Source organism: Macrotis lagotis, chromosome 1, assembly GCF_037893015.1.
Source record: "Macrotis lagotis isolate mMagLag1 chromosome 1, bilby.v1.9.chrom.fasta, whole genome shotgun sequence".
Classification (NCBI taxonomy): domain Eukaryota; kingdom Metazoa; phylum Chordata; class Mammalia; order Peramelemorphia; family Peramelidae; genus Macrotis; species Macrotis lagotis.
This window is the reverse complement of record NC_133658.1, coordinates 69,268,835-69,283,471: the sequence shown is the minus strand read 5'-3', so window position 1 is coordinate 69,283,471 and position 14,637 is coordinate 69,268,835. Positions and strand designations below refer to the sequence as shown.

Genomic DNA, 14,637 nt, shown 5'->3' with positions numbered 1-14,637 from the left:
TTTCCTTGTGGCTGTTGCTTCCTTGCTCTCCTACTAATAGCCTTTTTAATTACATGAATTTTTATGGAAGGATCAAAAATAACCATTTCACTTAAATTGAGTAAAGTAAATGAAATTGCTTCAAATTGCCTCATATAAAATAGATGACTCTTTTCTGTACTGTTTACACAAAGTAATTTTAATGATAACAACTTAAATTAGTCAAGGACAATATAGACAGATGTATTGGAGAGATGTTTCCTAAAATACTTCATTAAACACTATATGTAAAATTATTTCTATGTTATTTGTGAAGTAACAAACTCATAACATTAGTGGTTTGAAAAATAATGCTCCAATTCCTATGATGTTTTAAAGTCTACAAAATGTTCCTATCATAATTAAACTTTCAGGGGAGTATTTTGAGTGCTATTGTCCCATATTTTTATGAAAGAGAAGAGACAGGAAAGAAGATGTGATCTGCCTTTAGTCACACAACCAGGCAGCACTGGAGCAAGGATTTCTGATCAGACCGATCCTTTAATCCCTCCCCCCTTATTTGTTATGACACACTTCCTTTCATTCATACACACTTTACTTCATATTCAGTAATGATCCAAATTGAGGTTTTCCACTCAACATAGGAGCACTTTTGAAATGAATGGCTCCATCTCTAATTTATAATGAGCATACACACTTCCATAAGTGGGTAAACAAATTGAGTTTTTACTGACTAGAATATCAGCCATTGGTGGTCATTCAATAAACATTTGCTGTCAGACATTGTGTTAGAGATAGCAAGAAAGTCCAAACATTCTCTCTCTCTCTCTCTCTCTCTCTCTCTCTCTCTCTCTCTCTCTCTCTCTCTGTTTGTGTGTGTGTGTGTGTGTATGTGTGTTGAAATCAGAAGATATTTTACTAACCATGTGACCCTTAGTAATTCCTTTAACCTCTTTGCCTCAGTTTCCTCATCTATAAAATGATCTAGGGTAGGAAATGATACACTATAGCTTTACTGAAATAACTCACCAGAAATTATGGAGTCAGACATGCCTGAAATAACTGAATAAAAACAATGCTATTTGAGCTGCATCTTGAGAGGAGCCAGGGAAGTCAGAAGGTGGAGGTAAAAAAGATCAGCATTTTGCATAGTGCTTAGAGATAAATAATAAAGAGCAGTGCTTAGAAATGGAATATGGTGGATGAATTACAGTAAAAAAGAACATAGGAGAATGACCCAAGGGATATATGGAGTATGAATCTGAGGTAAGCATAAAAAAACCTTATCTATCAAATTGAGGTTAGAAAAGAAAAATATCCTTCTCCATTAAACTGAGATTAGAAAAGAAAACATTGTGAGAATCTCATTTGCTGACAATTATAACAACAACAGAGACCTAGATTGACTAGGTCTGGGCTCTAACTACCAATGCCTACTTCTACTAGGTAGAACAACCTACACCCTTCATCTTCAGCCCTCCATCCACCAGTGTGATACCTACTTATGATAAACTGTGAATGGTAAGAATGTGGAGAGAATATAAAGTGAATTTAGAATGAGAATTCCCTGGACATTTGAGTCAGTCTATGTGAATAACATTACATAGTGGGGAAATCAGTGTAGAGTTTCTCTTCTCTATTAAGTAAATTGAGTGAAGTAACTGAGTACACATATTGATTAAAGTAAATAAAGGCAGTTGGATTGATCAAATCATTGAGGGTCTTCTCTTTCCTTGAGGGAGGTGACATGGCATATTCTTAGTTTTAAAGTTTTTTTTCCAGGTAATATGCTGAGTATTTTAATTTACGAAGTCAATCAAAAAAACCTAAATAATCTCAATTGATATGTAATCAAATAAAATAAAACAAATGCATAATAAGCATAAACTGAAAATATTTATACAAAATTAAATTTACTTACTTGCTTTTACAAAGATCATTTTCCTTTCAACTCTTTGAATGCTCATTTTGTTTCATTGTACTAACTCCAATGCAGTTAACTACCTCTCCTTGCTGTGATGATTTTAAGGTACAACAAGGAAATATGTCACCTTGTGAGTGAACTGTCTACAACCTTCTCCAAACAGCAGGTATCTTGAGATGGCAAACAATGTGTCATCAGGTGGTAAAAGGAGCCAGAGATTGTTCCACCAGCATAGCCTGGTGACCCAAGGTAACCTGCAAACCAAATTAAAGCATCAAAAGAGGATTTGATTGCTATTGCCTTTGCTGTTTTCATCATCCTGTTGAGGGCAAAATTACAAGGTGCACACAGAATCTATACAAGAACAACATGGAGGGGATCCAGTCAGTTTAGTCTGTAATCATTAGAGTTTTCCATTTTTCTGTGAAAGCATAAAAGGTTCTCTTTTTAAAATCATCAATTTATTTTCAAGAGAGAATTAAACAGCTTTAGTGTCTTGGCTATGCCTGGGAAGGGCTGGCAAGTGGACAAGACTATAAAGCACATCTCTTTGGTAGAGGACTTTAGTATAGTTTAAAAAAGGAGTTTCTGTCTGATCAGAATGGTCCAGGGGATTATCAAAGGGGAATTGTTTTATATGAAAACATGTTTCATATTTTGGATTCCAAGACACTTGTCTACTGATCTCTCTCTCTCTTCTTCTCTCTCTCTCTCTCTCTCTCTCACACACACACACACACACACACACACACACACACAAACATGCACGCACACAACACAACACACAAAGACCACACACACAGACACATACACAAACATGCACACACATATAGTGATTATAACTATACCTATGTAAATAAAAATCTCACTTTATATTTGCATATGTGTGTTATTTATACATAGGCATGTATGTGTGTATAGTACTCACTCAGTAGAATGTCATCTCCTTAAGGGGCGAGGTTAAATATTATTTAACTTTATATCCCCATCCACTACAAGACAGAGACTTTTTCATGCAAAAGGTACTCTTGCTTTTTAATAAATATTATTGTTAGTATTCACAAAATTAAATTCCTCCTTTAAATCACATAGGTCAAATTACTTCTGATTCCTGGGACTCAGTTCCCCAATCTGTTTGAAAATGCTATGATCTTATGTAACAATGAAGATAATTTTTATCAACTATTTAAGAATTTAACAATTTGTTGATGAACTTTAGTAAAATGTATTCTATGGTGTACAAGTCTCTTGAAAAAAAACACCTGAACAAATAAAATAGAGGCACCACAGCATACATTAAAAAAAAGCACTGAAGTTTTAATTTAAAAAAGATTTAGGCATGGAGGTAGCCTTGGACAATGATTAATTATATAAATGTGGTTGATACCTTCACAGAACCTTTTCTCTTATCAGATAGACTCTGGAATGTTGTGCTCTTGGTCAAATGCATCAATTTCATGCTAAGGAAAGACTGGTCAAAACTGGAGAGTTACTTTTAAAAAAACTACAGAAAAAATGACAAGATAGTATAACTAGAGAATTCCAAGAAATCATCTAAAAAACTTCTAGAATGAATTAGCAACTTTAGCAGTCACAGGATATAAAATAATCTCTCACAAATCCTCCACTTTTCCTCTATATGACTAACAAGAAAGAGCAGAAAGAGCTAAAAAGAGAAATCCCATTCAAAATAATCTCAGACAATATAAAATACCTGGGTGTCTACCTGCCAAGGAAGACTCAAAAGCTTTTTGAAAACAATTACAAAACACTTTTCACACAAATAAAATCAGATTTAAATAACTGGACAAACATCAACTGCTCATCAACTGAGCTAATATAAGAAAAATGCCAATTCTAGCAAAACTAAATTACTTGTTTAGTGCCCTACCAATCAAAATTCCAAAAACTTACTTTGAGTTGGAAAAAGATTGTAAATAAATTCATATGGAGAAATAAAAAGTCAAGAATTTCCATGGATTCAATGAAAAAAGGGCAAAAGAAGGTGACTTAGCCTTACCAGATCTAAAATTATAAAGCATCAGTCCTCAAAACAATCTGGTATTGGCTAAGAGACAGAGTGGTAAATCAGTGGAATAGACTAGGTACAATAGCGGGAAATGATTATAGTAATCTGGTATTTGATAAACCCGGAGAGTCCAGCTCCTGGGATAAAATCTCTCTTCGATAAAAACTGCTGGGAAAATTGGAAGTTAGTATGGAAGAAACTTATATTAGACCAACACCTCACACCCTATATCAAGACAGGATCAAAACGAATGCAGGATTTAGAGATAACAAACAATATTATAAGCAAACTAGAAGATCAAGCAATAGATTACCTGTCAGATCTATGGAAAGAGAGGGAGTTTATGACCAAGGAAGAGATGGAGAACATCATTAAAAGAAGACTAGATAATTTTGATTACATTAAATTAAATAGCTTTTGCATGGACAAAGCCATTGTAACCAAGACCAAAAGAAATGTAGTTAATTGGGAAAACAATTATTACAACTTGTATTTCTGACAAAGGATTCATTTCTAAAATATACAGAGAACTGTCAAATTTTCAAAAAAGAGCCATTCTTCAAATGACAAATGGTCAAAGGATATGCAAAGGTAATTTACAGATGAGGAAAACAAAGAGATCCATAATCATATGAAAAATTGCTCTAAATCATTACTCATTAGAGAAATGCAAATTAAAGCATCCCTGAAGTACCACCTCTGATTGACCATTGTTACCAAAAAGGACAATGATCATTGTTGGAAGGGATGTGGGAAATCTGGGACACTAATACATTGTTGTTGGAGCTGTGAACTCATCCAGTCTTTCTGGAGAGCAATTTGGAATTATGCCCAAAGTACAACAAAAATGTGCATTCTCTTTGATTCAGCAATACCCCTACTGGGTCTAAACCCTGAAAACAAGATGAACAAGGGTAAAAACATCACATACAAAAATAATCATGGCAACCCTGCTTATAATGTCAAAGAATTGGAAATTAAGTTAATGTCTATAATTGCGGAATGGCTTAACAAGCTGTGGTACATGTATGTCATTGAACACTATTGCTCTATTAGAAACCAGAAGGGATGGGAATTCTGTGAAGCCTGGAAGGACTTGCCTGAACTGATGCTGAGAGTGGTGAGCAGAACCAGAAAAATGTTGTACAGGCTAATAGGAACATGGGGGTGATGATCAGCCTTAATGGACTTGGTCATTCCATCAGTGCAACAATCAGTCACAATCTGGGGATATCTGCAGTGGAGAATACATCTGTATCCAGAGAAAGAATTGTGGACTTTGGACAAAGACCAAGACTATTACCTTTAATTTAAAAAATAAATATTATCTTATTATGTAATTTTGCTATCTTTTATAATATATTTTTTCCTTAAGGATATGATTTCTCTCTCATCACATTCAACTTAGATCAATGTATACCATGGAAATAATGTAAAGACTAACAGACTGCCTTCTGTAGGGGGTAGGGGAAAGGAAGTAGGTTTAGGAGAAATATTGTAAAACTCCAAATAAAGAAAATCTTTCAAAAAACTATAGAAATATAACACATGATAGAAGTAAGAAGGAAATGTCAATTCTCCTCAAGTAATTCATGAGTTCTTGGAGAAAGGGAGTTTATTTACTTTTGCTTGATCTCAGAGGATAGAATAGGAAGAAATAGAGGACAATCATAAAGAGGGAAGAATAAATTTAATTAAAGAAAGCATTTCCAATAAACAAAGATATTCAGAGGTGCAATGGACTGAAAGGAAGAATAATGGATTCCTTTCAATAGTATATGGGTAAATATTTAACAACCATCTCTTAAGTAAAAAAGAAAATACCCATGATGCTTTTTGCCCCCTTAGTATTTTACATATTAACATTTTCTTCATCACTTTTTTAAGTCTAGAGGACAATCAGTCAACAAATTAATTAAGCACTGATTTTTTAGCAATTGAAAAATTCTGAGGTGTAAATGATTACTGAAAATATAATACTCAGGCTCCTATGATTGGTAAGCCCAGAATTCCTTTACATCAATGTTGCCATACTTACTAGAGGATTTTTTTTTAGGTTTTTGCAAGGCAAATGGAGTTAAGTGGCTTGCCCAAGGCCGTACAGCTAGCTAATTATTAAGTGTTTGAGGCCAGATTTGAACTCAGATACTTCTGACTCCAGGTCCAGTGCTCTATCCATTGTGCCACCTAAAAGCCCCCTTACTACTAGAGGATTTAAAGAAATAGTTGGGTGCACATTTTAAGGTTATGCTAAAGAAAATTCTTGTTCATGTATGGATTGCATAACATGGTCTCTTGATTTATCTTACAACAGACATTCATTAAATCATTTAACATCTCTGAGCCTATGTCTTAAGCTGTATTTGGGAATTATGGTATCTTTAGTTGTAGAGTCCCACTTCCTGGGCTCTCTCAATCTTCCCCAGGAGTCAAGGATTACAAAGGAGACAAGTACTCCATCAAGATCTCCAAGTGTTCAAAGTACTTAAATACCTTTCCAGTGTCTAATTCACTCCCATGGTACTTAGGAAAACAACCTTCTAATGATGAAAGGCACCAGGTGATGAAAATAATAATTTACAAAGGTTCCCAACATATCCTCCTTCTTGTTTTTGAAACAAAATTATTATATAATGAATGCCACATAAGTTGTAAACAAAAGTACAAAAATCGTATAAATGTCAATTAAACAGTAGTAAAAGCAATACTCCCAAATTCCTTGAAATACCTTTCATTCCCAACTTACAAACAAAGATTACAAAGTTTTTTTTTTTTTGTTTACCAACAAAAAACCTTTCAAAGCAATTAAATTAAAAACTCAAACTAAAAGGAGTAACTCTTAACTCAGGTAGTAACATTTAACAATTTCAGATCTGCATTAAGTACACCCAGGAATTTAGACACTAACACAAACACAGTAACAACTCTGTTTTATCACATTTATCAAGCTGAGACTGATACTCTAGTCAGTATCAGATCTCAGAATACAGAAACATTTTCCTACATCTCCAGGCCAGTAGAGAGATGTAAAATGCCCTATAGATGTTCAGATACACATATACACACACAACCAATCAAGACCAGTCAACAGAAATATAAACCTAGGCACAGACTTCATTTGAAAGAAAAAATTCGGTTCAGCTAGGTCTCGCAAGTGGAGAGAACACTGGTCCTGGAGTCAGGAGTACCTGAGTTCAAATCCAGCCTGACATTTAAGAATTACCTAGCTTGTGTGGCCTTGGGCAAACCACTTAACCCCATTAGCTTGGAGAAACCTAAAAAAAAGAAAGACAAAATCCAAATTTCCCAATCTTAGAAAAAAGTCTTCTTCCCCTTTTTCTAAACTAATTGAACCATGAAGCTTCCCAATCAATAACCTATTGAAAATTATAGTCATTTAAAAAGATAGTCATTCCCCTATGCCCCCCCACTTCCTACCTGAACCAGGAAGAAGGCATGAGCATCCCTTGGTTTCTAAAATTAGTTTTTGGAAGGGTCTTTCTCCCTCTCCCCTCCCTCTACAGAGGGTGGGAAGGGCAGAGAATGAGAGACAGCCTTTGAAATCACCTAAGGGGTTAATACTGGTCCAACTTAGAGTTACTGCACCTTATGAATAGTAGCCATCACCAAAACAATCAGTCCAAAAGCATGTGAGGACACTTTCACTCTGAACACAGGAAGCCTGCATTTCACAACCCTTTCCTGCTCGAACAAGGATCTCCAATCTTGAAACCTGGGGACTGTAGACTGAAAAGTGAAACTTGTAGTTTCCTGAGTGAAACTCATCATCTGTGTCAAGGTCTGCCTCAAAGTGTGCATCAATGTCAGGCTCTGCCTTTGGGGTCTGGCAATAAGGAGAAGTTTCTAAAGTTGCCCATGGGTTATGGGTTTGGATCGTGCTTAACAGGCTTAGTGCAATCAGGCCCGTAGTTGTGTCCAAAAGGAGCAACAAGCAGGTACTCCACATCCAGTTTTTTGTGCTGGTATGGACTCCTGATGAGCATGAAGCTTCATCCCCTGAGGCACTGCCTTGGAGTTTCCACTTCAGCTGATTGTTCAATGTTGACTCCTTATCACTTTTGCTGGCTATGGGGCTGACACTCAGCTGTGGACTGCTGCTTGAGGAAGCTAGGTCCCTCTGCACACAGAGACTCCACTTTCCAGCCCCAATCAGAGTATCTGTGCTAATTCTAGCTCCTAATTGATATAATTGCTATATCTCTTCCCCATAATATTGTAGGGAGTTCTTCAACTATGAAAGGAGTGACAGTCTCTGCTTTATCTTCTTTTCTCCATTTCAAGGGTTGACAAGAAATTTCTGTTTCCTGTCTACCTCCAATGCCTACTAGATGAGTATCAGCAACTTGCTTAGGCCAAGGGTGTGGCCAGTTTTTTGGGGGGGGAACACAGTCTGATCTTCCCCAGTGTTGATCAAGCCTAGGAAAGCAATTGCTTCTACTTGGATAACACAAAGAGGTTTTTTCTGAAGAAAACATAGTTGTAAACATAATTTCATTGTGGTTTCTCTGTTTTTGACCCCTTTTTTAACTCACTTCCCATCCTATTTATACCAGATCTTGAAAATAACGGGTAACTGAGTTATGCATTGGTTCTTATTTATGTAGCTATCATCATTAACATTCATTATTGCATTAAAGTTTCCCCACTCATGCTTTACTAAAGGTATAATGTGAGCATACTCTGAATTAGGTGGAGCCAAAATGATTGCAAACTTCTCATCCATTAACTGTAAAGGGTGAATAGGTACTTTAGTAGAAGCAAGGGGAGGCACCATGAATTTCCCAGCACTTTTGCCCATCAGTAGTTTGATATGGTTGGCTCGCTGCCAAATCTGCATACTGGTTTTTCCATTTCATCTCCTGCTGGTCCTGAACTGTCATACCCCATGTTGGTTTTTGAGGGGCCCCAGGGGGAGGGCCCCTTTATCTGTTTAAATTTCCTTGTTTACATTCTGATGTTTCCTGTCCTGCCTTTTCGCACTTTGGGCATGGAATTTCAGGATGATGTGCCCTGACCTTTCTAGGTTTAGCTCCTTGGGTACTCCAACAATTTTTCTTTAAATGTCCAGTTTTTCCACAAACAAAACAACTCCATTTCTCTTTATTTCTAATGTGCATATTAGCAAATACCTCTGTCCTTAATTCTGTATGATATACTTGTGACCCTACTCTGTCACTCACATCTTTGAATCATTTTTGTTAATGGTGGCATGCCCTCTTAAGCCAATCATTGCTTTCTGACTATCAGCATCAGTATTTGAATTATCCCATGCTAATTGTTTTATTAATGCATCTATTCCTACTATATCTCCTAAAGTTCTTCCTACTGTCTCCTGTAACTGGGCAAAGAAATCTACAAAAGCCTCATCATTTCTTTGTCCAATCAGTGCAAATGCTTCTTTCTTATCATTTTGTATTGGAATATGTCCCCGAGCATGCTTTACACAGGTAGCAGTTCTTTCATATGTCTCTAACCCATAATATAGTTGGTCGGCATTGGGGAAAAATTGACCTGTGCCACTTAACTATTCATAATATGTAGTGGCATTGGAACTTTGTGCATGCTTCAAAGCCATCAGTCTACATTGTTCTAGAAACTCCATCATCCAAAAAACAGATGGTCTGGGTAGGAAATTTGCTCTATCTCCTTTCAATCATTAGGTATTGATACAGACTAAGAAAGAGTATCCAATTGTAGCTAGACAAAAGGTGATCTTGCTCCATATTCCCCCACTGCTTTTATATCTAGTACCGTATGTCTTCTCCTAAGGTTTCCTGGATTAAAAAGGATCTGGCTCCTCAATAACAGGATATGAATGAAACTCAGTTCCTAAATCCATTGAACTGTCTCCCTGATCTTTTGTTTTTTCCATGGCCATTTGTACTGCTGAAATCTCTTCCCTAAATGCTATAGGGCTGATCCCAGACTATTCTTGACAATACTTCTTTATTTCTTCTGCCTCAGGCCGTGGAGGCAAATGCACTTTCACTTTACCTTCACTTTCCTCCACATTCACTTATTCCAGATTCATTAACATCAGCCCCATGGTAAACTTCTCAAGAGTCTACTGCTCTGTGATGTCGCCTGGTTCTCTTGCTTGTATCTGCTATGTCCTTCTTCTGGACTTTACTCAGATAACCTACATATGTTTAGTCACTCTTCAGGTGTCAATATGTAGAGTCCCACTTCCTGGACTCTCTCAATCTTCCCCATGAGCATTAGAGGGGTGAGAGGCAAAGATTACAAAGGAGACAAGTACTCTATTAAGATCTCCAAGTGCTCCATTTATTTACCAGAATAAAAGTGCTTAAATACCTTTTCAGTCTCTAATCTACTCCCACTCCCATGGTACTTAGGAAAACAACCTTCTGATGCTCAAAGGCATCAGGTGATGATGATAATAGTAAGTTACAATGGTTCACAACATTTAGTATATTTTGCAGTCTTATCATCTTGAAAGTAATGATCATTTACATAAATCTAAATCAACTGAGGATCATGGGAAGCATTGCAAAGTAGGTCAGAAAATTTTTGACTTTCCAATTTTCCTCTCCTCAGAAAAAATTAAGACAGCCATAACACGTTCTCAGAGGAACACAATGAACGAACAGGAAATAAAATTCCCTCCTAAAATAATTTGAGAATAACCCAGAAGAAATCTGATGTGCAGGGACTAAAGTATAAACATCTCAGGCCCAACTCTAAAACCTTAACTTCCAACAAGCCCTCAAAGAGGCAGCCTAAGCTTTATAAACTTTCATTTTTGTGGAGGTGAGGGGGTCAGGTAGAGAGAAGGTAATGATTGAAGGACCTTCCATTGTTGAGGGTCACCAAGCAGAGTTGTGCTGACTGGACAGATGTATTTCAGTCTACTGCCCCAGGAAGAAGAGCTAGACCACAACTGACTAGTGCAGCAATGAGGGGCAGGAACCCTATTTAGTTGTGGGCAGTTGAAAGAGAGCCGGGTTTCATTTATGGAGCAGAAAGGATTGCTGAAACTTGCAATTACTTGGGGGAGCAGAGAGCAGTTTAATTTGTGGGACAATGTGGCTGGAGGTTCTAGTCTTGGCTTAGGAGAAGAGAGGAGAGGGGAGCTCAAGTTTGGGCCCCAAAACAGACTTCAGAAAATAATAGTAGGAAGAATATGCATTTTGGGGCATCATTCTCCATACCCTGGGACAACTTGATTATAATAACTGCTGATGAAAATAAAATAAATAAGAATAAATGAATAAATATCATTCATTTCACTGCTGAGAATATCTACATCATTCACAACATGTCATCTTGCATAATTGTTACTACTTTGTATACAATATATTTCAATTTGCTTAAACTCGCATACTGCTATAAATATTTGTGTGCATATAGATCCTTTTCCCTTTAATTTTTTTTTAATCATCGGGATACAGAGAAATTAGTTTGATAATTTTTTTTTAGGTTTTTGCAAGGCAAATGGGGTTAAGTGGCTTGCTCAAGGCCACACAGCTAGGTAATTGTTAAGTGTCTGAGACCGGATTTAAACCCAGGTACTCCTGACCCCAAGACCGGTGCTTTATCCACTAAGACACCAAGAAATGAAACAAAATGAAAAAAGATTTTTAAAAAGATGAAAAAGTCAAATATCTCATCAGAAAAAAAAACAACTGATCTAGAGAATAGATTGAGTAGAAATGATACGTGACTAGTTGCCCCACTTCAAAATTATGATTAAAAAAGATTCTTGATGTAATATTGCCAAAATAATCAAGGGAAATTGCCCTGAAGTCCTAGCAGTAGAAGACAAAGTAGAAATAGGAAAAAACATCATGGATTGCCAACTGAATGAGATCCCAAGAGAAAAAACTTACAGGAATAATATGCCCATGTTTCAAAACTCCCAGGCTAAGGGAAAAAATATTGGAATCAACAAGGAAAAAATGATATAAGTATCATGGAGCTACTAAAGGACTACACAATAAGATGTTATCTTGAAAGATTATTGATATATTATATTCCATAGAACAAAAGAACTGGTGTTATGATGAAGACCAGTTTACCTAACAAAATTAAATTTAATACTGAATAATAATAAAAAGAATTCATGAACTCATAGAATTTCAGATTTTGTGACAAAAACGTAGAACTTAAGGGAAAATTTGACATAATACATCCAAGAGAAATATAAGATAATTTTAAAAGATTAAGTATAAGGGACTCAATAAAGTCCAATTGTTTACATCATTTACTGGAAAATATTGTCATATTTAAACATTTGGAAGGAAAGACTTGGATTGTGCTGAGTATGGTTGGGTTCTTATAAAAAAATAAAACTGTGGGGTGGCTAGGTGGCACACTGGATAGAGCACCAGTCCTGGATTCACAAGGAACTGAGTTCAAATGTGACTTCAGAAACGTAATAATTACCTAGCTGCGTAACCTTGGGCAAGTCACTTAACTGCATTTGACTTGAAAAAATAAAACTGTATAAGGAGTGAAAAAAAAAGAATTATTACCTCATATAAATGTGGAATAGAAGGGGAAAGATGATAGAGAGCAAACTTGTAAGGGGAAAGGCACATAGTCCTAGAACTAGTTTTTCATTTGGGTTAAATTAAACCATGCAAATGTAGAAGGGAATAAAAGTCTTCGGAAAGAAATAAGAAGCAACAACGATATTTGCTCCATCTTTTGCAGCTTTCAGTGCAATCGCTTTGCCAATGCCACGGCTTGCACCGGTGATAAAGGGAGTACATCCTTGGAACCGCGTGCGGCGCGGGGCAGTGGCGAGCCGCTGGAGGTTCTCTGGGCACCCGCGGCCACCAGGGCAGGTTCTCCAGCTCAGGTGGAAGTGGAAACAGAAGCGGCGGCGGCGGCCGGAGAAGGGCAAGGAGGAGTCGGGCTCTGGACCTCGGAACGAGTGGGGCTCGGCTCGGGGCCCCCGGGTTAAGAGCGGCGGGAGATAAAAATTATGAAGGTGGACCTAAGAGGATGGGACCTTGAAGGATAGGTCCCGCGGCCGCCTTTCCCCGCGTAAAGGTCACAAGACCCGCTGAACTGGGATGATGATGTAAAACTTGCCACCACAGGCTCGCGCTCCCTGCTGCAAAGACTACCCAGGCCCATCCCAACCTTCCAGGCACCATCGTTACTGCTGCTGAAGAAAGGCCTTACCATGTAGTGTGGATGTGAGAGATGCAAATAAAATAAATGATGCAGTAGAGAAAGCTATACAGAAGTTTGGAGTTCACTTTACAGAGGAGAAAACTGAGACAGAGTTAAGTGACTTTCCCAGGATCACACAGCTACTGTCTGAGGCCCGATTTAGACTCAAGAAGAAGAGTCCTTTTTCCAAACCTGGCACTCTACCCTGTGCGAATTAGGAATTGACATTTTGGTAAACAATGCTGGTGCAATCAGCCTGACCAACACACTGGAAACACCTACAAAGACAGTAGATTTGATGATGAGTGTCAACACTAGAGGAACCTATCTTACATCAAAAGCATGCATTCCTTATTTGAAAAGGAGTAAAATTGCTCATATTCTAAACCTCAGCCCACCACTAAACCTGAATCCAATCTGGTTCAAACAACACTGCGCTTATACTATTGCTAAATACATTATGTCCATGTGTTTACTTGGAATGGCAGAAGAATTTAAAGGTGAGATTGCTGTCAATTCTTTGTGGCCTAAAACAGCCATACATACTGCTGCTATGGATGTGCTTGGAGGATCTGGTATTGAAAGCCAGTGCACAAAAGCTGACATTATTGCCAGTGCTGCATATCCCATATTCAGTAAACCAAAAAGTTTCACTGGCAACTTTATTATTGATGAAAATCTGTTAAAGGAAGAAGGAATGAAAAATGTTGATGTCTATGCAGTTAAACCAGGCCACCCTTTATTACCTGATAGTTTTGTGGACGAATATCCTGTATTGGTTACTAAGGAAATGGGAAAACAACAAGACGCAACTCCACCAGCAAAAGATTGGAAATAATATCTACAACAACCAAAGTTAGCTTCTGCAGCCGTTGAAGAAAAATTCAAAATTCTTAAGACAACTCTCAATGAAGATGTTGTGAAAGCTACTCAGGCAGTTTATGTGTTTGAACTCTCTGGTGAAGGTGGTGGAACTTGGTACCTTGATCTTAAAAATGACGGTGGGAATGATGATCTGGATAGCCTAGTGCAGCGGTAGATGTGGTTATGACCATGACCACTAGTGATTTTGGAAAAATGTTTGCAGGAAAACTAAAGGCAACAATGGCATTCATGTTGGGGAAGTTGAAGATTAAAGGTAACATGGCTCTAGCAATCAAGTTGGAAAGGTTGATGACTCAGACGAACTCCAGACTGTAGTAGGAATGGCGTTCTTGTTCCATATGCACTTGAAGATTAAACATGTCGCTGTTTAAAATACTACTGTTCACTTTGTTTTGCCTGTCTGTATCATGAAGAAACATGTGTACCCTAGTGAAAATTTAACTTCTATGACCATATAATCAAGGTGGAAAGGTTGATGACTCCTATGAACTCCAGATTGTATTAGGAATAGAGTTCTCATTCCATATGTATTTGAAGATTAAACACATCATTGTTTAAAATACTACTGTTCACTTTATTTTGCCTGGCTGTAAGAAACATGTTTATCCTAGTGAAAAATTTATCTCTGTGAATCATATAACTTGATAATCAAAAC

General features: G+C 37.2%; 1 pseudogene; it reads left to right on the top strand.

Annotated features, from left to right (window-relative positions):
- Window positions 1-8,020: 8,020 nt before the first annotated feature.
- On the top strand, window positions 8,021-14,373 carry LOC141507853 (hydroxysteroid dehydrogenase-like protein 2; annotated as a pseudogene).
- Window positions 14,374-14,637: the final 264 nt, after the last annotated feature.